The sequence below is a fragment of the Chiloscyllium plagiosum genome, unplaced genomic scaffold (genome assembly GCF_037043375.1).
Source record: "Chiloscyllium plagiosum isolate Xiang-an unplaced genomic scaffold, Cpla_swu_hap1 HiC_scaffold_6, whole genome shotgun sequence".
Taxonomy (NCBI): domain Eukaryota; kingdom Metazoa; phylum Chordata; class Chondrichthyes; order Orectolobiformes; family Hemiscylliidae; genus Chiloscyllium; species Chiloscyllium plagiosum.
In genome coordinates this window covers 89,893,546-89,921,030 of record NW_028270144.1, presented here as the reverse complement: position 1 = coordinate 89,921,030, position 27,485 = coordinate 89,893,546, and the positions used below count along the sequence as shown (strand labels likewise).

Below are 27,485 nucleotides of genomic sequence, written 5' to 3'. Positions count from 1 at the left end.
GGCTACGGGGAGAATGCAGGTAAATGGCATTGAAATGCCCATCAGCCATGATCGAATGATAGAGTGGACTCAATGGGCCGAATGGCCTTATTTTCACTCTTATATCTAATGGTCTTATGGTGTTCTCCTCCTTGAAACCTTACGACATTTAGCCTCAACTGCTTACTGTGGCAAGGTCTTAGTTACAGGTCTCAGATTTCGAAGCTCCTTGGAGCTTTTTAATTCTCTCAGATCTATTTAGCCTATTCCGTATCCTGAGACTGTGGTCACTGGTTCTAGGCTCCCAAGCCAGGGGAAGAATCTTTCCTGAATCTGGTCCATTTAACCCTGTTAGAATTTTATACACTTCAATCAGACACCTTCATTCTTCTCAACTCTAGTGATTACAGGTCCTGTCAAACTAATCTTTCCAACAGTCTTCCCATCACTGGTATCAGCCTGGTGAACTTTTCGTTACACTCTTTCTATGGCAAATATACCCTCTCAGGTAGCATGATCAAAATTACATGCAGTACTTGGTCTTACCTGCCTAACTACTATAAGACCTACCAGCTTCTGAACTCAAGACCATAAGATACAGGAGCAGAATTAGGCTATTTGGCTCACTGAGTCTGGTCTGCCATTTGATCACAGCTGATAGGTTTCTCAACTCCATTCTTCTGCCTTCTGCCTGTAAACCTTGATCCCATACTTATCAAGAACCTATCTCTGTCTTAAATACACTCAATGATTTGCCCCCCACAGCCCTGCTTTTACTGGAAATGATCATTGGTAGTTGAGGTGCAAATGACATTTTGATTTGATATGACATCTACTCACCTAACATTACAATATTCACCACTATGCATTATCTATATTGCAAATAATTTAAGAAATACATCAACAGATAAATAAAATGTTAAAATACCAATCCACTGAACTAACTAAAAAAAAAATTAGTTAGCGACAAAACGAAAAAGGAAAGACCATAAGGTCATAAGAAATAGCAAGAGCAGTAGGCCATTCAGACCTTCAATTCTGCTATATTATTCAGTAGGATCATAGTTGATTCAACATTGCTCACACCCAATTTCCTGTCCTTACCCCACAACCAAAGGGACCCCAAAAGGGATCCCAACTGATTCTGGACAAGTCCCTGAATGTGTAACTATTTGTAAGAATATAATAATTAAAGCAGTAACAATAGCTGAAGAACTATGAAAGGAGACCTGTGAAGAAGATAACACATTTGAGGAGACCACGCCTGTACCTATGAACAACATTTTGAATCTAATGTTTGAAAATGATCATTTTCTTAAAAACCAGGTATTGCGGCAAAACCAGCTACATCAACCCACAGTAATATCTCTTTCTCTCAATGGGTTTACATCAAGGCTCACCTATGAAGAAACTCATCACAAATAAGGCATTGCACTGGCGTTTGAACAACTCTGCAATTAAAATTAAATGGAGCCCCAATTTCATCATCATTTAGTGGGTTAGAGCTTCTTAGCAATTGCAAAGAAGCCACCAACTCAACTGAAAGCAAATTGATGCTACATAAAAATGAAAGCCCCACCGGAATGCACAGAAGAACTGGAGAATAATTGGGAAAGGATGGATTCAATGGCCTAATTCTGCTCCTATTTCTTATCATCCTATTGTCTTATGATGTTTACCATAACTCCACCTCCCATGGTCACCAAAATAGAGAGTTTAAAATTACTTCCACTGTTCCCATTATTGAAATCAAAATTTTAAACTGACAAGAAAGAAAAGCCCACCTCAATATTCTCACATAAAGGAGAAAGTATGATACAGGAAGAGAAGGATTGCCCAAAATCTTAATGGGCATTCAAAAAGAAGAAAAATATTGCAGATGCTGGAAATGTGGAATAAAAATAGGACATGCTAAAGTCCAACAGGTCTAGCAACATTTGTGGAGCCAGAAACAGAGATAATGTTGAGCCCAATGGCAAATACTCTCGCTGTCAGGAATGTGCTTGCAGTCATGAATTGACGGAAGTTAATGACTGCAGCAATGATCATTTTTATGGAACCCTCAATGCACACTTATGCTTCTTATCTTCAGAAAACCAATTTATGGGGCCTCTTTGCAACCATCACTAGTGAAGTGGAACTGTAGATGTAATGTATTTAGATTTTCAGGATGCATTTGATAATATGCTACATTAATAGTTATTGTACAACATTGGAGTTCATAGTATTGGGGACAACCAATTATGTATTGAAGATTGGTTAGCACATAGAAGGCAAAGCGGAGAAAAATGGATATTTTTCTGGTTCAAAAAATGCAACTATTTGAATGACATATGTATCAGTCCTCAGGACCTCAATTATTTACTATCTATATTTGAAATAACTCTACAAAGGCAGGTATCTTGTCACTAAGTCACCCTTTATTTACACATGTATAGTATATGACACTGACCCAGCTACCTCAGAGCCGTCTCAAAGAGAATGAACAGAACCCCAACACTCCTGTTTACGTCTGTCAGCCAGGACTCACTGATTAGACCAGGTTAACAACCCCAATCAGGGAGTAATATTCTATGAGGTTAACCTTGCTGACCTTGTTCCAATCACTACATCCCTCTCCCTCCAAGTCCTGGGACATAGGCCCTTTGGCTGCATGTACCTGCCCATGACCCACCTCTTGTGCCTGGAGCGTCTCGGAAGAAATTAATCTTCAGGCAATAACGGATTTGAGGCCACATTTGCTGTATCCATTTCGTCCTCAGGAGTTTCTTCGATGCTAGGTGAAGAGGGAGAACCTATGGGTTCTGACAACCTTGCTGGATGTTCTGAGGGGCCAGCTACATTTTGCTCCTGCCCCATTTGGGAGTTGCAGCTATCAGGACTTCCTCAGGTATGTGCACTGTGTGTGAACTAATGTGACCTTGCATTGACCGTGCCTCTTACTGACGCAGAGCCACTCTGCGAAGTTTTGACACCAAACTTCGTCCCCTGGAATAAATTACCTCTCTTAGAAGAGCCTTGTGTCGAGCAGTGGTGATCCTGATGCTGTTTCACAACCCTCCCTCAGGTCCAGGAAGATCAGATTTAACCTGGTGCGGAGTTAGCAACTCTGCTGAAACTGTCTTTATGGGAGAGGTGATCCTATAATCAAACAGGAATCGGGACAGTTTGGTATCAAGTGAAGCTGTAGGTTGCTTCTTTAAGCCTGCCTTCAAGGTTTGGACTACTCTTTCTGCCTGACCATTGGACAATGGGAGGATATGAAGCGGTCTTTATATGCCGAATGCTATTCAACTTGAGGATACACTTGAAATGAAAATGTGTTGCTGGAAAAGCGCAGCAGGTCAGGCAGCATCCAGAGAACAGGAGAATCGACGTTTCGGGCATAAGCCCTTCTTCAGGAATGACCTGAATACACTTGAAATCCCTACTTTAAATGATGGTCCATGCATTGCAAAAGATGCTCACAGCTTTTCAATTGTCATCCCAATGTCTGACAAATGAACTGTGCATGGCCACATTGAGCCAATGAAGGGACTGGCATAGAGGAAGTGTAACCTAATCCAGGTTTTACCCAGCCATTGCATGAATGTGGAGGAGCTGCTGGCAGTAATTTTGTCCTTGTTGGCACTGTCCTACCAACACAGCTATGTCAGCATCCAGTCTGGCTGCCAGACATAACTTCTCACCAACAACTTCATTTTGGAAACCTCTGAATGACCCTAGTGCAGTTCCGTCAGTATCTGATTAGATTAGATTAGATTGCCTACAGTGTGGAAACAGGCCCTTCGGCCCAACCAGTCCACACCGACCATCTGAAGAGTAACCCACCCAGACCCATCTCCCTCTGACTAATGCATGCAGCACTGTGGACAATTTAGCATGGCCAATTCACCTGACCTGCACATCTTTGTGACTGTGGGAGGAAACCAGAGCACCCAGAGGAAACCCACGCTGACACGGGGAGAATGTGCAAACTCCACACAGACAGTCGTTCAAGGCTGGAATCGAACCTGGGACCCTGGTGTTGTGAGGCAGCAGTGCTAACCACTGAGCCACCATGCCACCCTCTGACAGCAACCTTTGTTTAGGACAATCAGTCTTGCTCCCAAGACACGTACATCGCTTGGGATGCAGTTGTATAAGACTCTGGTGCGGCCGCATCTGGAATATTGTGTGCAGTTTTGGTCGCCATACTATAGGAAGGATGTGGAGGCACTGGAACGGGTGCAGAGGAGGTTTACCAGGATGTTGCCTGGTATGGAAGGAAGATCGTATGAGGAAAGACTGAGACACTTGGGGCTGTTTTCATTAGAGAAAAGAAGGTTTAGGGGTGACTTGATTGAGGTGTACAAGATGATTAGGGGGTTAGATAGGGTTGACAGTGTGAACCTTTTCCCGCGTATGGAGTCGGGTATTACAAGGGGGCATAGCTTTAAATTAAGGGGGGGTAGATATAGGACTGAAGTTAGGGGTAGGTTCTTCACTCAGCGAGTTGTAAGTTCATGGAATGCCCTGCCAGTAGCAGTGGTGGACTCTCCCTCTTTATGGGCATTTAAGCGGGCATTGGATAGGTATATGGAGGATAGTGGGTTAGTATAGGTTGGTGGGCTTGGATCGGCGCAACATCGAGGGCCAAAGGGCCTGTACTGCGCTGTATTGTTCTATGTTCTATGTTCTATGCTCCCTATAATAATATGCCATCCTCTATGGTGATCTGGTCTCACTGGGTCCAGAAAGGTTTCAATCCTGGCTGTGATGGCCCTTTCATTTCCCCATCACCACCAACTGTTTTAGTTTTGCAAGGACAGGATCTGTGTGTCCACAATCTGATATTGTTAGCAGTGACCAAAAGGGTGTCTGGAAAGTTTAAAACCAGAACAGACATCAAGCAGTTGCACCACTGGTAGTTTTCCCACCAGTGGGAGACAGTTCAAAACATCTGCATTTGCCACTTGGCCTCCAGTTCATAACTGTATGCACTCAGACTAACAGCTCACCACTGAATTTGACCTGAAGCTATGGGCAGCATGGCCCTGTTCTCTTTAAGTAGCCCTAGTAAGAAGTTGTGGTCCATTACTATTAGAAATTCACATAAATAAAAGGTATTAGTGAAATTTCTCACACCAAGACAACCACAAAACCTTCCTTCTCTGTCTAGGCGTATTTTCGTTCGGCATTAGCCAAAGTCCAGGAAGCATGAATTCTCAGGCGTTCCTCTCCCATGGGCTACCAGTGAGCCAGCACTACTCTGACACTGTACAGGGAGGCATCACATCTCAGCACCACATCTCGCTTGGGATCAAAGTGTACCGACATTTTAGCTGCTTCTTTACTCCCCTAAAGGCTATCTCTCAGCTACAAGACCATTTCCAAATCTGATCCTTTTTCAATAGCAGACGTAAGAGTGGCAGGATAGAGGCCAGTGTATGCTTTTTGTCATTTACATAAATGATTAGGGTGCGAGCATAAGAGGTACAGTTAGTAAGTTTGCAGATGACACCAAAATTGGAGGTGTAGTGGACAGTAAAGGGGGTTACTTCACATTCCAACAAGATCTTGACCAGATGGACCAATGGGCTGAGAAGTGGCAGATGGAGTTTAATTCAGATAAATGCGGGGTGTTGCGTTTTGAGAAAGCAAATCTTAGCAGGACTTATGCACTTAATGGTAAGGTCCTAGGGAGTGTTGCTGAACAAAGAGACCTTGGAGTGCAGGTTCATAGCTCCTTGAATGTGGAGCTGCAGGTAGATAGGATAGTGAAGAAGGCGTTTGGTATGTTTTCCTTTATTGGTCAGAGTATTGAGTACAGGAATTGCCGCTGTACAGGACATTGGTTAGGCCACTGTTGGAAGGTTGCATGTAATTCTGGTCTCCTTCCTATAGGAAAGATGTTGTGAAACTTGAAAGTCTTCAGAAAAGGTTTACAAGGATGTTACCAAGGTTGGAGGATTTGAACTACAGGGAGAGGCTGAACAGGCTGGGGCTGTTTTCACTGGAGCATCAGAGGCTGAGGGGGTGACCTTCTCGAGGTCTACAAAATTATGAAGGGCATGGATAGGGTAAATAGGCAAAGTCTTTTCCCTGGGGTTGGGGAGTCCAGAGGGCATAGGTTCAGGGTGAGAGGGGAAAGATATAAAAGAGACCTACGGGGCAACTTTTTCATGCAGAGGGTGGTACATGTATGGAATGAGCTGCCAGAGGGGGTGGTGGAGGCTGGTACAATTGCAACATTTAAGAGGCATTTGGATTGGTATATGAATAGAAGGGTTTGGAGGGATATGGGCCAGGTGCTGATAGGTGGGACTGGATTGGGTTGGGATATCTGTTCGGCGTGGACGGGATGGACCGAAGGGTCTGTTTCCATGCAGTACATCTCTATGACTCTATGTATGTATGAATTTTCCATAATAATTCAACAACTAAAGACAAGACCTAAACTCCAGTATAGATGTGGGAGCAGGGGTACCTATTGATTGCCCTCACTTTATCTTTCAGCGGGTATCGCCTGGTCTTGACGAATCATAGCCTAGATAGGTCACTTGAGGTGCCTGGAACACATTTTTTTCCCCTTACGGTGCACACCGCCCTGGGAGGGATGTTTAAGCACTGTATCCAAGTTCTCTAAATTCACTTATTGGTCTTCCCAGTTGTCAGCACATAAACTCAGATAAATCGCAACCTGGGGTATAGCTTGAAAAATGTTCTCCATTGTCCGCTGGAAAATGGTACAGGCTGATGACACCCCTAAAGGCAATCTCATATATTGGTACAAACCCTTATGGGTATTAATTATAATATCTGGGAATCCTCACCTAATCGCAATTGTTTTGTATGCATGGCTCATGTTCAGCTTTGTGAAAGCAGTCCCTCTGCCCATTTTGCATTCAAGTCTACTATGTGAAGGATTGGATAATTAATCATAGAGTCATAGAGATGTACAGTATGGAAATAGACCCTTTGGTCCAACCTGTCCGTTCCAGCCAGATATCCCAACCTAATCGAGTCCCATTTGCCAACACTTGGCCCAGATCCCTCTAAATCCTTCCTATTCAAATGTTACAATTGTACCAGCCTCCACCACTTCCTCGGTAGCTCATTCCATGCACACACCACCCTCTGGATGAAAACGTTGCCTCTTAAGTAAGTCCCTTTTATATCTTTCCCCTCTCACCCTAAACCTGTGCCCTCTAGTTCTGGACTCCCAGGGTAATGACCTTGTCTATTTATCCTATGCAAGCCCCTCATGATTTTATAAACCTCTATGAGGTCACCCCTCAGCCTTCAACGCTCCAGGGAAAACAGCCCTAGCCTATTCAGCCTCTCCCCATAGTTCAAATCCTTCAACCCTGGCAACATCCTTGTAAATCTTTTCTGAACCAATTCAAGCTTCACAACACCTTTCCCATAGGAAGGAGACAAGAACTGCACGAATATTCCAAAGGTGGCCTAACCAACATCTTGTACAGTCGCAACATGACCTCCCAACTTCTATACTCAATGCTCTGACCAATAAAGGAAAGCATATCAAATGCCTTCTTCACTATCCTATCTACTGGTGACTCTACTTTCAAGGAGGTGTGAACCTGCACTCCAAAGTCTTTTTGTTGGGCAAAACACCCTCAGACTTTATCATTAAATGTATACGTTCTGCTAAGATTTGTTTTCCCAAAATGCAGCACCTCATATTTGTCTAAATACACTCCATCTGCCACTCCTCAGTCCACTGGCCCATCTGATCAAGATCCTGTTGTAATCGGAGGTAACCTTCTTCGCTGTTCACTACACTCCCAGTCATCTGCAAACTTACTAACTTAACCTCCTTTGTTCATATCTAACTCATTTTTATGAATGATGGAGTAATGGACCCAGCACCGAGCCTTGTAGCACTCCACTGGTCACAGGCCTCCAGTCTGAAAAACAACCCTCCACCACCACCCTCTGTCCTCTACCTTCAAGCCAGTTCTGTAACCAATTTGCTAGTTCTCCCTGTACAGAGGGACCTCAATTATCTGAAGGAAATGGGCGGGCATCAGATTTCGTTCGGATAATTGCATATTGGGTTAATCAATTAAGTGTCTTTCCTCTGGGACTTGGAGTTTTTTTTAAGTCTGCTCTCCATTCAGGAGACAAGGCAGCAACTCACCAGGCACGAGCCCCTGCTCCTCCGTCCAACACCCCCCACACCCGCCCCCATTCAACAACGCCCCCCAAACCCCGCCCCCACCCACACCTCCCCAACCCCGTTGAACAACGTCCCTGCCCACCCGCCCCATCCAACACTGCCCCCCAACCCCATTCCCCTACCCCCTCTCCAGGGCAGCCAGACTGGACACCAACAACATGACTGCTGGTGTTGCTGCTGCCTTTGCGGGGTATGTCACCAAATAGCACACTCACACACAACTTTCTACTGCAACCTTTTGACAGGTTCCTCCTTTAGACAGGTTCCACCTTTACCCTATATAGGACAATGTTGGAGAGATTATCTGGGAAAGGGGGGTTTAGGGTACACCCCTGTGTAGAACTCCAGGGAAAAAAAAAGAGAGGAGGTTAGGCATTTGGAGACGGCACCTGTTTAATCATTGTAAACAAAAGATGCGATCAGTGTTGGAAACACATCTTTGATGCAATGTTTCTATCGGGACCTCGAGATCTCCTTCGGATAATTGATATTCGGATAGTTGAGGTTCCTCTGTATTCCATGACATCGAACCTCGCTAACCAGTTTCCCAGTACCTTGTTGAATGCCTTACAAAGTCCATATAGATCACGTCCACCACTCTGCCCCCATCAATCCTCTTTGACTTTTTTTTGAAGAAGTAACAATCAAGTTCAACGCCATGTTGACAATCCCTAATCAGCCTTGATCACACTTGCAAAACGTGCAAAAAACTGTGCAACATCAGATGTAATTCTGTAATCGGATAACTTTGCTGGATAATCCTGAATGTATGAAACATGATACTGATGGCCAATTCAGGATTGTCCATCAGGCTTACACTGTGACGCAAGTGTGTACTGAAAGCTACATATATTAATACACATGGTCCTGTTCGTTTTGATCAGGAAGAGCATGTACATATGTTGTACCTATTTCAACTTAAAATAGGTGGTAGCCCTTCACGGTTTCATTTCTCAGGAATGCCCCGACCAAAGTCAACCTGCCTGGTTTAAAATTTAAACCAAGTCTGATAGTTAGCTGTCAACCAATATTAATGAGTGCATTCTCCATGGCAATGCCTCTACCAGAGTTCACTTGCCAAACAAACATGAAATATATTGTTAAAAATCACAACAACAGATTATAGTCCAATAGATTTAATTGGAAGCACTAGCTTTCGGAGCGCTGCTCCTTCATCAGGTGGTTGTGGAGTATAAGACTGTAAGACACAGAATTTATAGCAAAAATGTTTACAGTGTGAGGTAACTGAAATTATATATTGAAAAATACCTCGATTATTTGTTAAGTCTCTCATCTGTTAGAATGACCATGTTAGTTTCACTTCTTTCTTTCATGTGTAAATCGCAAAACTTTTTTTTAAAAAGTTACATTCTCAAGTGAACTTTAACAATTGGTGTCAGCCCCGACAATGTACTGGGTATTAGCACACCTCTGTGCTGCTGTCTGTGCCATAATGTTTAGACTGATTCTAATCTAAAAAATGAATTAACAGAATCTTATATGGATTCATGCAGTACAATGTAACTGTGCAAGTACAAATTCACCCCACAAACCTGTACGTGTATGTGTGTAGGAGTGTCTGTGTGTGTGCGCATGTGTGTGTGTGCGTAGGGCTGCGTGTGTGTGTGTGTATATATATAGGAGTGCCTGTGTGTGTGTGGTGCAATGGGGTCACCTGTAGTGTGACATGAACCCAAGGTCCCGGTTGAGGCCATCCCTATGGGTACTGAATTTAGCTATCAGTCTTTGCTCTGCCACTTTTAGCTGCTGCCTGTCCCGAAGTCCGCCTTGGAGGACGGTCACCTGAAGGTCCAAGGTCGAGTGTCCCAGACCGCTGAAGTGTTCTCCAACTGGGAGGGAACACTCCTGTCTGTTGATTGTTGTGCGGTGCTCATTCATCCGTTGCCGTAGCCTCTGCTCGGTTTCCCCAAAGTACCATGCCTTAGGGCATCCTTGCCCGCAGCGTATGAGACAGACAACATTGGCTGAGTCACAGGAGTATCTGCCACATACATGGTGGGAGGTGTCCCCAAGCGTAATGGTAGTATCCATGTCCACACTGACACGTCTTGCAGCAGCACACTTCAGTGGTCCAGAACATTCGATCTCAGACCTTCAGGTGACCATCCTCCAAGGCGGACTTCGTGACAGGCAGCAGCAAAATGTGGCCAAGCAGGGACAGATAGCTAAGTTCGGTACCCATAGGGATGGCCTCAACCAGGATCTTGGGTTCATGTCGCACTACAGGTGACCCCCATTGCACTGTACACACACACACACACACACGCACACGTTTGTGGGGTGATTTTGTACTTGCACAGTTACATTGTACTTTGCTCAAAAACTGCATGAATCCATGCAAGATTCTGTTAATTCATTTTTTTAGATTAGAATCAATCTAAACATTATGGCACAGACAGCAGCACAAAGGGATGCTAATATCCGATATTCTCTGGGCTGACACCAATTGTTAAAGTTTACTTGAGAATGTAACATTTTTTAAAAAAAGTTTTGTGATTTACATACGTATGAAAAAAATGAAACTAACATGGTCATTCCAACAGATGTGAGACTTAACAAACAATCAAGGTATTTTTCAGTGTATAATTTCAGTTACATCACACTGTAAACTTTTGCTATAAATTCTGTGTCTTACAATCTTATACTCCATAACCACCTGATGAAGGTGCAGCACTCCAAAAGCTAGTGCTTCCAATTAAACCTGTTGGACTATTACCTGGTGTTGTGTGATTTTTAACTTTGTACATCCCCATATCATTAAATATATATAAATTTTGGTACTCTCCTTAAATTAGTATTCTTGCAAACTAATGAGTGCAAGACAAACCACTTTGACAAAACACGCTTTTTTCCCCAACAATATTCAATAGCTGCACTACCAAATGACTATTTGTAAAAGTAGAAAATAGTCCCAACCTCTACAGATGGGGTAAAAGTCAAGATTTAACATATTACTGACAGCTGAAAAGAAGGAATGCAGTTAAAGTCACATTCTCATGAAACTAAAAAGAATAATCTGTGAAGCAATTAAGGGAGTAAAGGAGATGGTTAAATAACAGAAAAAAGCTAGCATACTAAAAGAAAATAGAAAAATAAATGGCATATTCAAGACCCAGAAAATGTGTTAATATATAAAGCAGGATAGCTGCATGGAAAGGGAAACAAGTAACAGTAAAATTGGAGCCACTTCCAATATCCATAAGCAAACAATGAGGCAAAAATTAAGAGGGTAACCATTTCAGATGGCATTCCACACCCAAAGTAGTGACCCACTCTCCACCCCCAATTCCACAAAGTGCTGGCACATCTTTGCTGATTTACATTGTAAAAGTCAACAGTGGGACTAGAAGGCTGTAAGTACCTATTGGAAAGATGAGCTGCTGTTTTTCAAGTTTGTGTTGAGTTTCACTGAAACAATGTAAAACGCCATGGACAATATCATTACTACTACAGGTCAGGAATCTTCTACTTGAAATTGGCGTCAGATAAAAGATTTTGATTTTTGCAAAGTTAAAAATCACACAATACCAGGTTATAGTCCAACAGGTTTAATTGGAAGCACACCAGCTTTCAATTAAACCTGTTGGACTATAACCTGGTGTTGTGTGATTTTTAACTTTGTACACCCAAGTCCAACACCGGCAACTCCAAATCTTGATTTTTGCACACACTATAGTCCATTTGAGTCTGTTCAGTCATACCAGGAAAAACAAATTCACTTTTAGGTCATTTGGGCCTTTGATTTTTAGATCTTTTTGGTTCTTGAACTCAAGGATAATGGATATTCAACCTGCATTGACATCACCATCATTAACGCTCTCTTTAACTTTTGTATCATGAGATCTTCTTTCATGTAATCACTCCTGCCCTCCAGCTTCACATGCCTTCTTTTTCATTCTTCCACTCCCCTTCCCCTTTCACTTGTTCAAACCTATTAAATCTCTATCTTTCCTCATGTTAAAGGATGGTTGACCACAAATGTTAATTCTGTTTCTCTCCAAATATGTTTCCTGACCTGTAGAGTATTTCCAGCATTTTTCCTTTTAATTATGAAAAGGAAATCAGGTTGGGAGCAAGATGTAGAAATTACCATGCAAAAATAAGTTTAACGTCGGTTGCTGACAAAATGAAAGTAGTTAGCAATCATATTACCAAATTTGCATTTTGTCCCTTTATTGCATTGTGAATAGTGAAGACTAGCTTCAAGAAAGCACATGTAAACCATATTTTCACCTGCAGAGTGTTTTTGGGGTCTTGAGTAGTGGTGTGGAGAACATTGAATTAGAATTAGAATCCCTACAATGTGGAAACAGGCCCTTCGTCCACACCAACCCTCTGAACAGTAACCAACCTCGATCCATTCTCCCATCCTACATTCACCCCTGACATTCAACCCACACATCCCTGAACACTATGGGCAATTTAGCATGGCCAATTCACCTAAATTACACATATTTTGGATTGTGGCAGGAAACCAGAGCATCCGGAGGAAACCCACACAGACACATGGAGAATGTGCAAACTTCACACAGACAGTCACCCACAGCATGCTTTGAAACCGGGTCCCTGGTGCTGTGAGGCAACCATGTTAACCACTGAGCCACCATGCCATCCTGAACCACTGAGCCACCATGCCATTAATGAAAAATTGATATATCTTCTGCAATTATTTGTATCTGGGAGGGAACCAGCAAGAGTACAGGAAATTTTTAGGACAAGAGAAGCATAGACCAGATGCACAGAATCATTTATTCTATTCAGAATGCTGACAGTAGATAAATGAGAAGATGTATTTGGTGATGGAAGCATGATCAGCCAAATACAAAGGTAATTGAGGAACAAGATGAAAACGAAGACTAACACAACCTATAACGCAGTAACAACATAGAGAATGCTGAAGAAACTTAGCAAGTCTGGCAGCATCTGCAGAGAGAGAAAGAGAGTTAACATTTTGAATTGGTATGACTCTTCTTCAGAACTGAAATATGTTGAATTGTTTTTTTAAAAAATATACTTTTGACAGAGGAGGAAAAGCAGCAACACTGTGGTAGGGAAGGGGGGTGGATTTGGTGAAGGGCCCTGCACAAAAGACGAAAAGGTTGCTAATAGTGGTGAAAGAGAGAAAACAAAGATGTATAATGGTTTTGAAAGAGAGAGAATGTGTTCTCTGTAATAAAGACAAAGTAAGTGAGACACAAATAGCACAAGAAAATAAAACAAAGAACTGTGGATGCTTGAGATCTGAAAGAAACAAAAACAGAAATTGCTGGAGAAATGAATAGGTCTGGCTGCATCTATGGAGAATGAAACACAGTTAATGTTTCAACTACAGCGACCCTTTTCCAGAACTGATAGCAGCTAAGAAAATGGGGTATTTATGCTAATGACAAGGGTAGAAAGGAAAGGGGTGAGCAGATAGATAGAGATAGAGAAAAAAGGCTAGGCAGACAAAGAGATTGTTGATAGTAAGCCAGGGAGGAAGAGAAGTTAGACAGATGATAATGGGGGCTATGAGTTGGTGAAAATGGGCTGTCTGTGCTGAAAGTAACCTATATCATTACAGGACCTGGTATGGAGGTCAGTAGTGCACAGGTAAGGAGATGTTCATACTGTAAAACTATCAAACTTGATTTTGGGTCCTGAAGGTTGTCAGGTCCCCAAGCAGAAGAGGAGATGTCATTCTCTAGTTTATGTTGAGCCTCCCTGGAGCACTGCAATAGACCCGAGACAGAAATGTTGGATTGGGGACATTGTGTTGCATTTCACAGAAGATGCAATTCTTGCCCGTTTACCTCTTCCCTCCTCACTAACCTTGCAGGAGGTGCAACACTTCTGTTTTCCTCATTACCCTAAACACAAATTTCCCTCCCCTCCACTGTCAGCATTTTGCAGGGACTGTTCCCACTTGGACATTCCCAACACCTTCCCACACTGCTACAACACTTTCCCATGCAATCAGAGAAAGTACAACACTTGCCCATTTACCTCCTCCTTCCTCACTATCCAAGGTCCCAGACACACCTTCCAGGTGAAGCAGCGATTTACCTGCACTTCACTCAATCTAGTCTACTGCATGTGCTGCTCACAATGTGGGTCTCCTCTACAGTTGGGAGGTGAAATGCAGACTGGGTGACTGCTTTGCAGTCTGTCCATAAAAATGACCCCAAAGCTTCCAATTGCCTGCCACTTCAACTCAACACCTCGAAGGTCACTAGACTCAAAACATTAACTCTGCTTCCCTCCCCACAGATGATACTAGACTTGCTGAATTTCTCCAGAAATTTCTGTTCTTGGTTTCACATTTCCATTTTACTTTAGCTTCTCTCCTTCCCTGGTTTATTATCCAAGGATTGTTCCTTTTGTATGCTTGTCTTATTTTTTCCTCTCTCTCTCTCTAAGCTCTGTCTCTATTGATCAGCTTACTCTTTTTCCCCTATGCCTTGTCATCAGCATAAATACCAAATTTGCCTAACTGCTATCTGTTCTGAAGAAGGGTCACTTTCAAAACATTAACTTTTTTAAAATCTACAGATGCTGCCAGACCTGCTGAGTTGCTCAAGCAATTTGCTACAAACAAAACAAGACTGTGGGGAAAGGGGGGTGGGGGGGGGGGGGGGAAGGAGGAGAACATCAGAAGAACAAAATGGAGAACAGACATAATGTAGTCAGTTTCTGAAGTTATGTAATTCAACGGTGAGACCTCAGGCAAGAAAGTGACGAAAAGAAACAAGTTGTGGTTCTTCGAATTTGTGTTTTGCCCCATTAGAATTTTGCAGCAAGATCAGGGTAGAAATGTTAATATCAGAACAATATGGTTTATTAAAATGGAACGCAACTGATGGATAAGGGTCATTCCTATGCACAAAGCATAAGTCTTCTGCATTTGCTCTCACCAATGTAAAGGAAACTATAATGGGAGCAGCAAATGCAGTACACTAGACTGAAAGGTGTATAATTAAAGTGCTACTTCTTGTGTTCCTTGTATTTTTCATTTAACATGCTATCTTTTCACAACATGATCCTAAAACATGTCAATTCCCATTGATGAAACCAATTTCTACCTCACCACCACTCTGATTTACACATCTACTGAAACTAAACTTTAGATTGTTTATCAATATTCAATACAGGATGAAAACAATTTCCTTCAATTAAATATTGGAAAGATAATATGACCAACAATTCTATCCTTCTCCCAAGCAGCTTTAAAGCACAGTTCCACAATTTGTGCATTATATCTTACCCTCAGATAAGCTATATATTCATTTGTCACTACGACTACCTATTTCTACCTGTGATCAATCTTTATCAACTCTCCTGCTATTGAAACCCTCGCTCCAGCTTTAGTTACCTTCAGATTTGACTACTCCAACATACTCCTGACTGGGATACAGTAAACTTGATCCAAAATTAATAAAAGAATAAATTCCACTGATTCATGCCCCATTATCTTTTGTCTCTCCATACCTGCACTTACTACCAGTGAACAATATTTCACTTTTAAAATTCTCATCCTTTTCCAATCCCGACATAACTTGCCCCTCTGTATCTCTATAAATCTCCAGACCAACAAACTTCCAAGATATGTCCACTTCTCTACTGCAAAACACCATGGAATATTTTTATGTTGAAAATGCTATATCACATTGAATCTCCCACTATCATCATCCCAAGAGTTATCATTTACCAGAAACTGAACTATACTAGCCATAAAAACACAGTGACTACAACAGAGGTCAGAGACTGGGAGTACTGCAGCACGTAACTCACCTCCTAACACTCCAATAACCACCCACCATTTATAAGGCACAAGTTAGGAGTGTGATAGATTATCCTCACTTTCCTGGATGATGTCAAACTCCTTGAGTTTTTGGAGTTAAACTTATCAAGATAAGATAACAGTATGGAATTATATGGAGGGCTAGTTAGCTTGTTTCTTATTGGAATTGGTCATTACTTGACATTGTGTGGTCTGAATGTTATTGTCAATTTTCTGCTGAAACCTGGATATTATTCAGATCGTGCTGCATTTGGGCATGACTACTTCAAGATCTAAAACTATTCTGAATGTAGCACAATCACCAGCAAACATCCCCATTTCTGACCTTATCATGGAGGAAGGTCACGGCTGAAACTGCTGAAGATGGTTGGGCCTGGGACACAACCTCGAAACAACTCATACAGCTATGTCCTGGAGACCTCCAACTACCACAACCATCTTCTTGTGTGCCAGGTGTGACTGCAACCAGTGGGTGTTTTCTCTCTGATATCCACTGACTCCGGTTTTCCTAGGACTCCTAGATGCTACATTCGGTCAAACGCTTAATAGCAAGGGCAGTCATTCTTATCTCACCTTTATTTCACAAAGCAGGCTACAAGTCAATCCATATCCAACAACCTCTTTGAATATCTGCTCACATTTTGACTGGAGTGACAAATTCCATCACAGCAGGCGAAGCAACCCACAAGATATTTAAACAATCAAAAGCATTTTATACAAAAAACAAAACATTCTATAAAAGTCAATTCACTCCTTTACCTATTGTTAGTGAATCTTTAAAAACATTCAAGGATCTGAATCTATATCTCACCAAAATCAGCTCCCCCTCAGGCCATTTTCTATCTATGTATCAAATTTTGTTCAAATTAGTACAGTAGTTTTTTTTAAAAAAAATTATTTATAGACTAATACATGGACAAAATATTGTTTTGAGCGGCAGCAGGAATGAACTGAGTTGGATCAAAAGATTTTGGCACAAGATAGATTAATGCTTCTACACACTTTGTGTGAAGAACTGTTTCTCTTCTAAATGGCCTGGTCTAGACTCTCTCACCAGTACTGGAAGTTATCTCGATCTACCCTACTAAAGTAACTTGCCAGTGAATACCAACAGATTTTATGTATATTTAATCTCTATTCTTAATCTAATCCTTGGATTGGGTTTGCCATTACCAGGAGAAGAAAAATCATTTTCATCACAAATGCAAAAGATTTAAAAGATTTCTGTTGTGGTCAGTTGTAGAGAATCTTCACAATCCACTGCAGAAGCCAGAACAGAATACTTTTTAAATTCATGTAATATTGTAACAATTTTATACTAGTGCTTTACATTTTTGTAGTGTTTATTCTAAAATAATATTGTTATTAACTGTTGTCCAATTTAAACGTGTCATAGTAACGATTATATATTAACATAATCTAACATTATAATTCTAATTTATCTGGCAAAAGTAATATGTGGAAGAATGGTTGTAACTACTCCTTTGAATTTCATCTCTACTGTTTCATATATCGTTTCAAAATAAGGTCCTTAAAATATCCAAAAACTTTTACCCATCTGCTAACATTTTTCTTTATTTCTGCGGTTGTAGAGCAATAGAAATATGTTTCGGTGATTACGACCCTATTTTCTATTAAGCAGTGGACATGCTTGTAGGTGTTAACCAGGGAGTCATTAATCAATCAAAGTTTTCCATATTTATACAGGTCCTCCAGATAAAACAAGTCTGAAAACCGCTTCAAGTGTTTTATGTATTTCGGGTTGTTGTTAAATTATTCGGTTATCATTCAACTCATCAACTCAACACCGGTTAAATCTTTATCGGTATGGCAAGTGTGCTGGTTGATATTTATTAAGTGATTGCTAGTGAAAACATCCAGACTCAAGGCTGAGCAATTGGAAAAATGTTACAGACAACTTTCAATATTTAATTTTTACATTGAGTACTATCAGGTAACCATGCGCCTTGATGTCTCTCAAAACAGGTTTGTATTTACAGCAGCGCTTTAAGCCGTTGAGACAAAAATCAAGGCTACCACGTTGAGTTATTTTAAATTAACATGTTGACGAATTAATCACACCCCACGCAAACTAAAAACCCCGCTATAAGAAGGTGAGAAGGGAATGGTTTAATTTTCCTCGTAGAAGCTACCGAGTCGGGACAGGCAGTGGATAGTATTCCTCCTCTATCCATCAACCGGCTTGATCCTCACATTCATCCCGCATACCAATGACCCATAATGTCGGGGAGAGAGAACGGGCAGCGACAACGATCCGATATCTCCACACGGCGATCAACAAGCGGCGACTTATCCAGAGCAGGCCCTTTATCTCCCATTTAACCTCTGCATTTCACCGAAGCGCCAGCTGCCTCTGACTGCATTAGATTTATTAATAAACCGAGCTCCCCTCCGCCCCATCTCGCTGATGGCCCTCCAACACTGAACCCCCTCCCCCCGGAAACTTTCTCATTCTAACTCGGCTCTTACCTCGGGATGGTTGCCGAACAAGGAATTATTGTTTAAAATGACAGACTTCCCTCGCTCTGCTCCATTCTCTCTGTTACCCTTCGGTCCGTTACAGATCCGTTAAAAGGCTCTCGAGCGCCCGTCACCAGCCACCTCATCCTAACCTGCTTGTCTACTCCCTCTGATTGATGTACGTCTTGACTACTCAGAGCGCTCGCCTCCGATGCCGTCCCACTCTAAGCCCCACCTTCCCACGCCTGACCGCCAATAGGAGGAGAACACAAGCCATCAAGTTCGTTTGCGCTCGCATATGCACGCGCTGCGGTCCCTGGTCTCTCCTGGGGAGCGCGCGAGCTCTGTCTTTTATTTTGACCCGGCTTCTCAAAAGCCCAAGTGATGCAACAGCTCTCCGTGTTATTGGTGCAAACCTTCACTGCAGTTTTGATTTTTCTGACACTGGAGGAATGTTCTCAAAGCACTTTATATTGTGAATTTCATGAATTTGAAATGGCAGTAGTCCAAAAATATGAAATTATGTGTTTTTGCTACGTTGGATCAAAGCGTACGATTCGCGGGAAAAATGCTTGAAAGTGCAAGGATGCTTCATTTAACGCAGTAGTGAATGAGTATCACTATCTGCTTTTTAAACAATGTGGGACCGACTTCTTGAAAATAAACCCGCAAAGTGCGAAAATCTGCATGCGCGAAATAGTACTATAGAATTACAATGCTTGAATAGTGCTGTTTCGCCATTGGTGTAGGCCGAGTTCTTCCTTCGAATATTTGATACCAGCACTTGGAGAGACCTCAGATACTTGGACGAAAGCTAATTGCCACGATTCATTCACGCCTAAAATTCCACGATTCTTTCCTCTGCTTGGAAAACATCAGGACAAGTTTGGCAACAGCCAGTGAATTTATCAAGTTAAAGAAATAGCGATTGTAAACAATTATCCACTTTTTGAACAATTATTGCTCAAAATATGTGACAATACTAGATCTAATTTAGAAGTTTTTTCTGATTTTTGTTTCAAACTTCCCTTTTATATTAGCTAACCTAGATTAACAGTCGAAGTTAGACTAAATATTTCTCCACAGGAAGATCATTAGTTCATTGTAGACGGCGAAACGCCCAACAATTTCTCCAAATGTGAATTTCAAATGCGTGCGCATTTGCCTGAAAAAATGATTGAACAGAACTATCACATACAGATATCAGGATTTTTGCCTTTGGTTGGATGTCGATCTAAAAGAATTATGGGAAATACGATCATTTGCTGTTATTTTTGTTTCAGAATAAGTTAATGGACGCATATTGTGGTTGACCATATTTGTGGGGTTAATTTGAGACTGACGTGCCCAAGCAATCAATCAAACTAAATTGGCAGACTGCCTCCTCGCTAAAACGTTCGTATAAAAAAGAATTGATTGGTGGTGAGAAGGGCTACCCACCAGATTTTTTTCTCTATGTTTGGAATATCAGGATCAACGTGCCCATGAGATAATGTCCTTTATTTCAACTGGGAATGAGGTATAAACATAAGGAAAGCTGACCAAGACACTAGCCAGACCACAGCTGGAATACTGAACAGATTTGTCCTATTATCTAAAGAACAATATACTGACATTGGAGGCAGTCTGGAGAAAGTTTGGTAGGTTGATCCCAGATATGTAGGGATTTATTAAGAGGAGGGTTGAATGGGTTGGATCCGTACTCATTGACAAAGAATGAGAAGAGGCTTTCTAGAAACATACGTAGGTGGCTTGACAGGGTAGATGCAGAAAGGTTGTTTTCCCTTACATATTCCAGGTCTTTTTCAATATATAATTTTAGTTACATCACACTGTAAACTTCTGCTATAAATTCTGTGTCTTACAATCTTATACTCCACAACATGATTCCTGAAGAAGGGCTTATGCCCGAAACGTCGATTCTCCTGCTCCTTGGATGCTGCCTGACCTGCTGCGCTTTTCCAACAACACATTTTTCAGCTTTACTCCACAACTGCCTGATGAAGGAGCAGTGCTCTGAAAGCTAGTGGTTCCAGATAAACCTGTTGGACTATAACCTGGTGTTATGTGATTTTTAACTTTGTTTTCCCTTATGGGAGGGTCTAGGATCAGAAGACATTATCTCAGAATAAGGGGTTCGGACAGAGAGAAATCTTTTCTGTTGGAGGGTAGTGAATCTGAGGAATTCTTTAATGAATGGGCTGTGGAGGCAGGGTCCATTAAATGTATTAAAGGCTGAGATAGCCAGATTTTTCTTGGTAAGTAATCAAGAGATCAAGAGTAATAGGGAAAGGGAAGGAAAGTGAATTTGAGGAAGTGGAATTGTGTCAGCTTCAACACAGCTGTGAGACAGAAGGCATAGTTTAACAGCTGCAGCTTTGGGGCACAAATTTTCAGAGAAAAAAAATCAAACAGCATTATCATGCTGGATTGTTTGTTTTGTGATTTAAAAGTATTTTTGGAAGACAGAATTTACTGAGAAATGATAGGAGTAAGTGAATGTCAGGGACAGTGTAATAAAGTAACAGGGGTTAGCTATATAGGAAGCTGAGTTAAGTTAGCCTAAGGGAAGTAAGTTTAAATAAATTTAAGACATGACAGCAGAGGTCAGTTGAGTGGAATGTGTGGTATGTAATGTGAGATGTCAAGGACCCTACATGGGTCTTAGATGACCACAAGTGCAGGAAGAGTTTCTAGCTGCAGAAACGTAGAGTTCTGAGTTTCAGAGCTTGAATGATCGTGGTGTGGCACACCCACAAGGAGAGCATGTTATGTGGATAGCATGTTCAGAGAGATGGTCACATGGCAGCTTAAAAGCCTGCAGGAAGGAAGGAAATGAGTGACTGCCAGGAAATCCAACAGAAATAGACAGTCTTGCAGGAGTTCCCTAGTGTCCTGCTCTTAAATCGGTTTTCCATTTTGCAAACTGATGAGGGCATTGGTTCTTTGGAGAGTACAGTTCAGAGTCATGTTCGTGACACTGCTAACAGCTTGGCTGTATAGTGGAAAGAAGAAGAAGAAAGGAGGAGTGATCGTGATAAATGATTCATTAGTTAGTGGAACATACAGGTGTTTCTTGGCCATCAACATGATTTTAGGATGGTATGTTGCCACTTTGGTGCAGGATGTCACAGAGCAGCTGCAGGACATTTTTCTGAGAGAGACTGAACATCCAGAGGTTGTGGTCCATGTTGGTACCAATGACTTATGTAGGAAGGGGGTATGCTTTTGTAATCTGTAGTCTGGGTAGGTAGAAACTTAGCAAGCAGGATCTCAAATGTAGTTTTCTCCAATTGTTCATATTGCCTTGAGCAAGTGAGTATGGAAACAGGAGAATAAGGCAGATGGAAAGTTGGTGCAATAGGGAGGTTTTAGATTCCTGGCATACTGGGAATGGCTCGAGGGGAGATTTCACCTGAACAGAGTTGGAACTGAGTTCTTTGCAGGGCAGATTGCTCGCGCTGTTGGTAAGGTTTTAAATAACTCGGCAGCAGTATGGAAACCAAGGGAGAGTACCAGGGCTTGCAATACACTTAGAGATTCAACTGACGCTAGCATAGACAATAGCAAGTTAATAGGTAAAGTCAGAGTAAGGAAGAAACAAATTACGTCTAAATCAGGGTTACTGAACATGTATATGAATGCATGGAGTATTGTAAATATGATTATGGAGTTACAGACGCAGATTGCCATGTGAAATTTTGTTTGTCCTGTCCTCACACTTATCCAGATTGAATTTCATTTGCCACTGATCAGCCCATCTGACCAGCTCACCTACATCCTCTTGTAATTGAAGACTATGCTTTTCACTATTTACCACCGCAGTATTTTTTTGTATCATCCACAAATTCACTGATCATCCTTCCTACATTCAAGTCTAAATAATTTATATTCACCTCAAAAAGCAAGGGCCCCAACACTGAACCCTGTGGAATCCCACTGGACACAGGATTTACTCAAATATCATCCTCTGCTTCCTGACACAGCGAATTCTGGGTCCAGTTAGTCAAATTTCCTTGGATACCATCGACTTCTAGCTTTGCTATCAATCTCCCATGCAGGCTCTTATCAAAAGTCTTGCTGAAGCCCAAGTATGTTATCTGCATTGCCCTCATCTATACACTTGATTACCTCTTTAAAAAATTCAATCAAGTTGATCAGACATGACTTCCCTTTAACAAAACCATGCTGCCTGTTCTTGATTAAAGCTGTCTTTCTGTGTGTAGATTAATTCTGTCCCTAGGAATTGTGTCAATAGTTTCCCCAACACCAAGGTTAGACTGACTAGCCTGTAGTTGCCTGGTTTATCCCTTCTTGAATGACAGTACCATGTCGGCTGTCCTCTAGCCCTCTGGCACCTCTCCTGTGGCTAGAGAGAAATTAAATATTTTTGCACATGCCCCTGCTATTTCCTCCCTTGCCTCACTCAACAACCTGGAGATTTATCTACTTTTAAGCTTGCCAGACCAGTCAGAACCTCCTTTCTGTCTCAACTAATTTCATAGACCTTCACCCTGATTTCTGTATCCATATTGTCCCTCTCACTAGTGAACACCAAGTAAAATTGTTTAATTAGAACCTTCTGCAAGCCTCTGGCTCCACGAACAAATTACCACTGCGGTCCTTATTGGGCCCTATTCTTTCCCTAGTTATCCATTTACCCTTAATATACTTGTAAGATTTTCCAGTATTTTACTGCTATTATCCTCCCATGCCCTCCCAACCCCATTCATTCTCCTAATTTCCTTTTAACATTCCCCTTTCTAATTTCTCTTGGACTTCACCTGTTTTGAGCACTTGGTATCTGTGATGAGCCTCCCTTTATCCAATCCTATAGACTACTCAACATCCAGATTTTGCTAAATTTCCAAGTCCTGCCCTTTATCTTTATTGGAACATGTTGGCCCTGCACTCTCCCCGTTTCCTTCTTGAATACATTCTACTGCCCTGACACAGATTTTCCTAAAAATATCTGCTCCCAGTCCACTTTGGCCAAATCACATCTGATCTGATTAAAATCAACCTGCACTGAGTTTAGAACAAAGCTTTGAGGAAGAAGGAAGAGATTGGCACGTGATAATGATGCTTATTTAATGAACCAAAGCAGGCAAAATGGGCCAAGTGGCCTCCTCATCATAAAACTTCTGTGATTCTATGATAATTGGATCAGTCATAAATTCATTGAATGCAGGGCAGATATGATAGACTGAATGGCCAACTCCTGTTCCTACTGGTCAAGGTAGGAATAGACCATTATTCTGCCTTTGCAAAGAGAAATGCAGTTTATTTTCGTTGAGGTTCATTTCAAGTAACTCCATAGTGCAAAGCTCTGTACTCTCAATGGCATTCCCAGGGATGCACTTTGAAATAAACATGAACTGCTTTTGGAAGGCTATAATCTTGCTGAAAGGTGTTTTTCAGTTCTGTACAAAATGTACTACCATCCCAGTGCAATGAGCTGTCAATGACCTAGTGATGCAGATTGGCACATTTCCAAGGTCCAGGAATATGTGCTGAGAAATATATTAAAGAATGGGATAGCCATCACAAAGACTCAGTGAAAAAAGGCCAATATTTATGGTCCCTCTGCCATGGATTTACCAACAGCTGAAAGCCATGTAGGCTAAATGTACTAGAGAATGTTTAACTTGAAATTTGAATGTTCAGACTGAACATAACCTATAAAGGCAAGAGGAGTGAGATACCTCTTGCATTAATTTGAAAGAAATTGATCTGATTCCACTTTATGTAATGTCAAATTTGAACTGTTACACCACTGTTACTTTTAAGATTTTGTAAAAAAAATACTTTGGGGAAAAGGAATAACTGTTGTAGATTGATAGTAATGTCTTAAAACATCAGTGGAGTGAAGAAGGTCATGATATTGGTTGTCCATCCTCATGAACAGTTTCATGGCTCAGTGTATCCTTTACTAACTTCATACTTATCTGCGAGTTGATCATCAACTAATGTTTCACATCTTGTGTCCAGTATCCAAGCAATTACGTTTTTAGATTTCAATGCTAGCATCACAGGAAATCTGGGCTAGACCAAAGATATAAGTGGTACTCATAAGGTAGTGAAACTCTTTACAAAGTCTATGCTTAGTAAATATGTCACTTGCTTTTTCTCAAAATAAAAAGTAAACAAATTGAATAAGAAGATACATGAAGGTAGAACCTTTATTCCTTGTTTTTAATCAGTTCTGGACTTTAATATTTCAATGATGACTCCTTTCCTCGCCTTCTTTCTCCACCATTCACAAACCATAATTAGTTCAAATGCAATATTGTGCATCATATTTGGTATCACCTTCAGTTTTTCTGGCCTTTACCAAATGGCCTGTTTCATCCATATCCAATTTAAACCCATTATTCTGGCTTTCTTGGCAGAATCCTACCTTTGCAACCGTCTCCAGCCTTAGAAACAGTCAGCAGGCAGTCAGTCCTTTGGTTCTGGTCTTTTGTACCTTTCCCTTTCCTTTGCTCTCTGATCAACTCCAACTTCCACATCCCTAAGCCCTTGCCTCTCTTTTCCCTTGAAAGGCCTTAAGCTCTGAACCCAGACTTTAGTAACTTGATATTCACATACCATATATGAGTTCCATTATAAAGATGACTTATTTCCTACCTTCAACTCTTTAACCTTGTACAACTACTACACCCTACCTCAGATCTTTTGCTTCTGAAAGCTTCATTCATGCATTTGTCACCTGCAGTCAAAGAGTGTGGTGCCTGAAAAGCACAGCCGGTCAGGCAGCAGCCAAGGAGAAGGAGAGTCAACATTTCGAGCAGGCTCTTTATCAAGCTCTTCATCAGGAATGAGGGGGTGGCCCAAGGGGGCTGACAGATAAATAGGAGGAGGGTGGGGCTGGGGGAGAAGGTAAATGGGGATGCGATAGGTAATAGAGGTAGGGGTGAAGATAATAGGTTGGAGAGGAGGGTGGAGTGGACAGGTGTGAAGGAAGATGGACAGGTAGGGCAGTTCAAGAGTGCTGTGCTGAGTTTGTCACCTGCAGTCTTGATCAATTTAACATTCTTCTGGCTAGGTTCTCACATTCTACCTTTCATAAACTCATTATCATGCAAAATTCTGCTGCTGATGATCTAGCTTGCAATATACCATCATGGGTCATGTGATTTCTGATTTACGCTGGCTGCAGTTAAATAACACCCCAAGTTTGAAATGCTCATCCTTGTTTTCAATTGTGTTCATGGTCTGGCTCCTCCCTATCTCTATAATACTCTCAAGCCTGGCAAACCTCCAATGTCTGATGTCTTCTGCTTTCAGATTCAAAATGTCTTCAATTTTAATTGTCCAACTATGTCCGAGAATTTTCCTCCTAAACACTTCGCAACTTCCCTCTGGTAAGACACTCATTTAAAACCTATCTCTTTTACCAAACATTTGGTCATTTGCTTATTCTTAAGTAACCGAGCCATATCTGTTTATTTTGATTAAATTACATTACAGCGTGGAAACAGGCCCTTTGGCCCAACAAGTCCACACCGACCCGCCGAAGCGCAACCCACCCATACCCCTACATTTACCCCTTACCTAACACTTAGTGGTTTTTTTTGTTCTGTAATACCTCTTTGAAGAACATAAAGATGTTTTATAATATTGATAGTCCTATATAAATACAAGTTGTTATTCATTTCCTTGCCAAATTTACTTGCAGATTGACTTTAGAATTATTGATGAGTGTTATATGAGTTGTTATTATAGAAGTATTCTTTTGATGTTTCATTTCCTTGCAAGTGATCAAGTGCTTTATGATGAGCCAAAAGTGCACTATGGAGCCAATTATGTTCCATGAAGTGGAACGCACACTTAACTAAACGTCTGATTGATTGGTGACTGCTTAAGAGTCTTCCTGTCTCAGTATAGCAGGGATATCTTCTGGCAGGGTCTCAATGTTCTAATTGACATTTAAAATTTTTGGTTGGTGAAGCTGTGAAATAAGCAACCCTCCACATTATTGATTGAGACTGAAACTCAAAAGACATCTTAAAAGAGAATACTGAAGTTGACAGACAATGGAAATTTGAGAGAGAGAAAATAGGACTTAGGTCATTGAAGATGTGGCTGCCAGTATTGGGGTGAAATAAGTAGAAATGCATAAGTCAGCATAAGCAAAGTTTTTGGTAATGGAGTCATAATTGGAAAGTGTTGATATGAGCAACCTGTCCCACAGCCCAATATTACTCTGTGTGACATTGTACCAACAAATGGTGACACCAACATTTTCAGTCTCTTTCTGTGCTTGTCATATTTGTTTGAGATTATTGTGGATTGCTGACCTCACTTCTGCCATATACTATGTATGTAACTTGATTTCATAAACAAACTAAATGTTATGGCTGGTAAGGCTGTCTGCTGTTGTCTGAAATTTCTCCTGCATGTATATCATGTTACAGGTGAACCACGTAGACAGGAGTTGGAATCACTTTATTCACTTTGCACTATAGCCAAGTGCAAAATTTGTGCTCCTCAAAGACCAAAGCAGTGCTGATACCTATTACTTTACCTATTCTCTTTTTCATCTCACTGGGAGAGCTCTGGTTTGTCGACGACTGTCTCATTCAGCAATGTCAGATAAACGATGTATTTTGAAAATCTCTTACAAGCCTATGTAATCAAAATAGACTCTTTCTCTGTGATGGCATTCCATGTCCCTGTGTTAGACAGTGCATGTGATGGATAGTACACAAACTTCTGATATCACATCTGGTTACTGCTAGAGAGCATGGTTTCTAAACCTGTATGTAAGAACGATGTATTTTTGTTATTTTTTTGTATCTTTAAAAACTGTGGACTGCAAGAGAAATAACTATTTTTGTTTAAAAACAAGTGATTTACCAGGATGGATGCATCATTTAACAGCAAGGAATTTGTTACCTATTGTGAACCTTTTTATGTGGTTATGGGTTCCTTCAATGTGCAGACGATCAGGAGCCAAGGAGTTGTTTACAAGTGAAGCTGTTGGCTCTCAACTGAGCAGATTGCAACTGGAAACAAGTTACAGAGACACAGGGT

The 27,485-nt window shown here is 41.3% G+C and overlaps 1 protein-coding gene across 6 annotated transcripts in view; it reads right to left on the bottom strand.

The window, feature by feature from the left end:
• Nucleotides 1-18,589, bottom strand: part of LOC122550764 (actin-binding protein WASF3) — a 126,735-nt gene extending 108,146 nt beyond the window's left edge. For 4 of the 6 annotated variants that reach the window (XM_043691991.2, XM_043691996.2, XM_087988192.1 and 1 more), the window contains exon 1: nucleotides 18,456-18,589. The gene's annotated coding sequence lies outside the window, so the exon portion shown is untranslated. Of the gene's footprint in view, nucleotides 1-2,981; nucleotides 3,121-18,455 lie in introns of all 6 variants that reach the window. The other 2 variants (XM_043691992.2, XM_043691995.2) reach the window with 1 other exon arrangement.
• Between the last annotated feature and the right edge of the window lie 8,896 nt (nucleotides 18,590-27,485).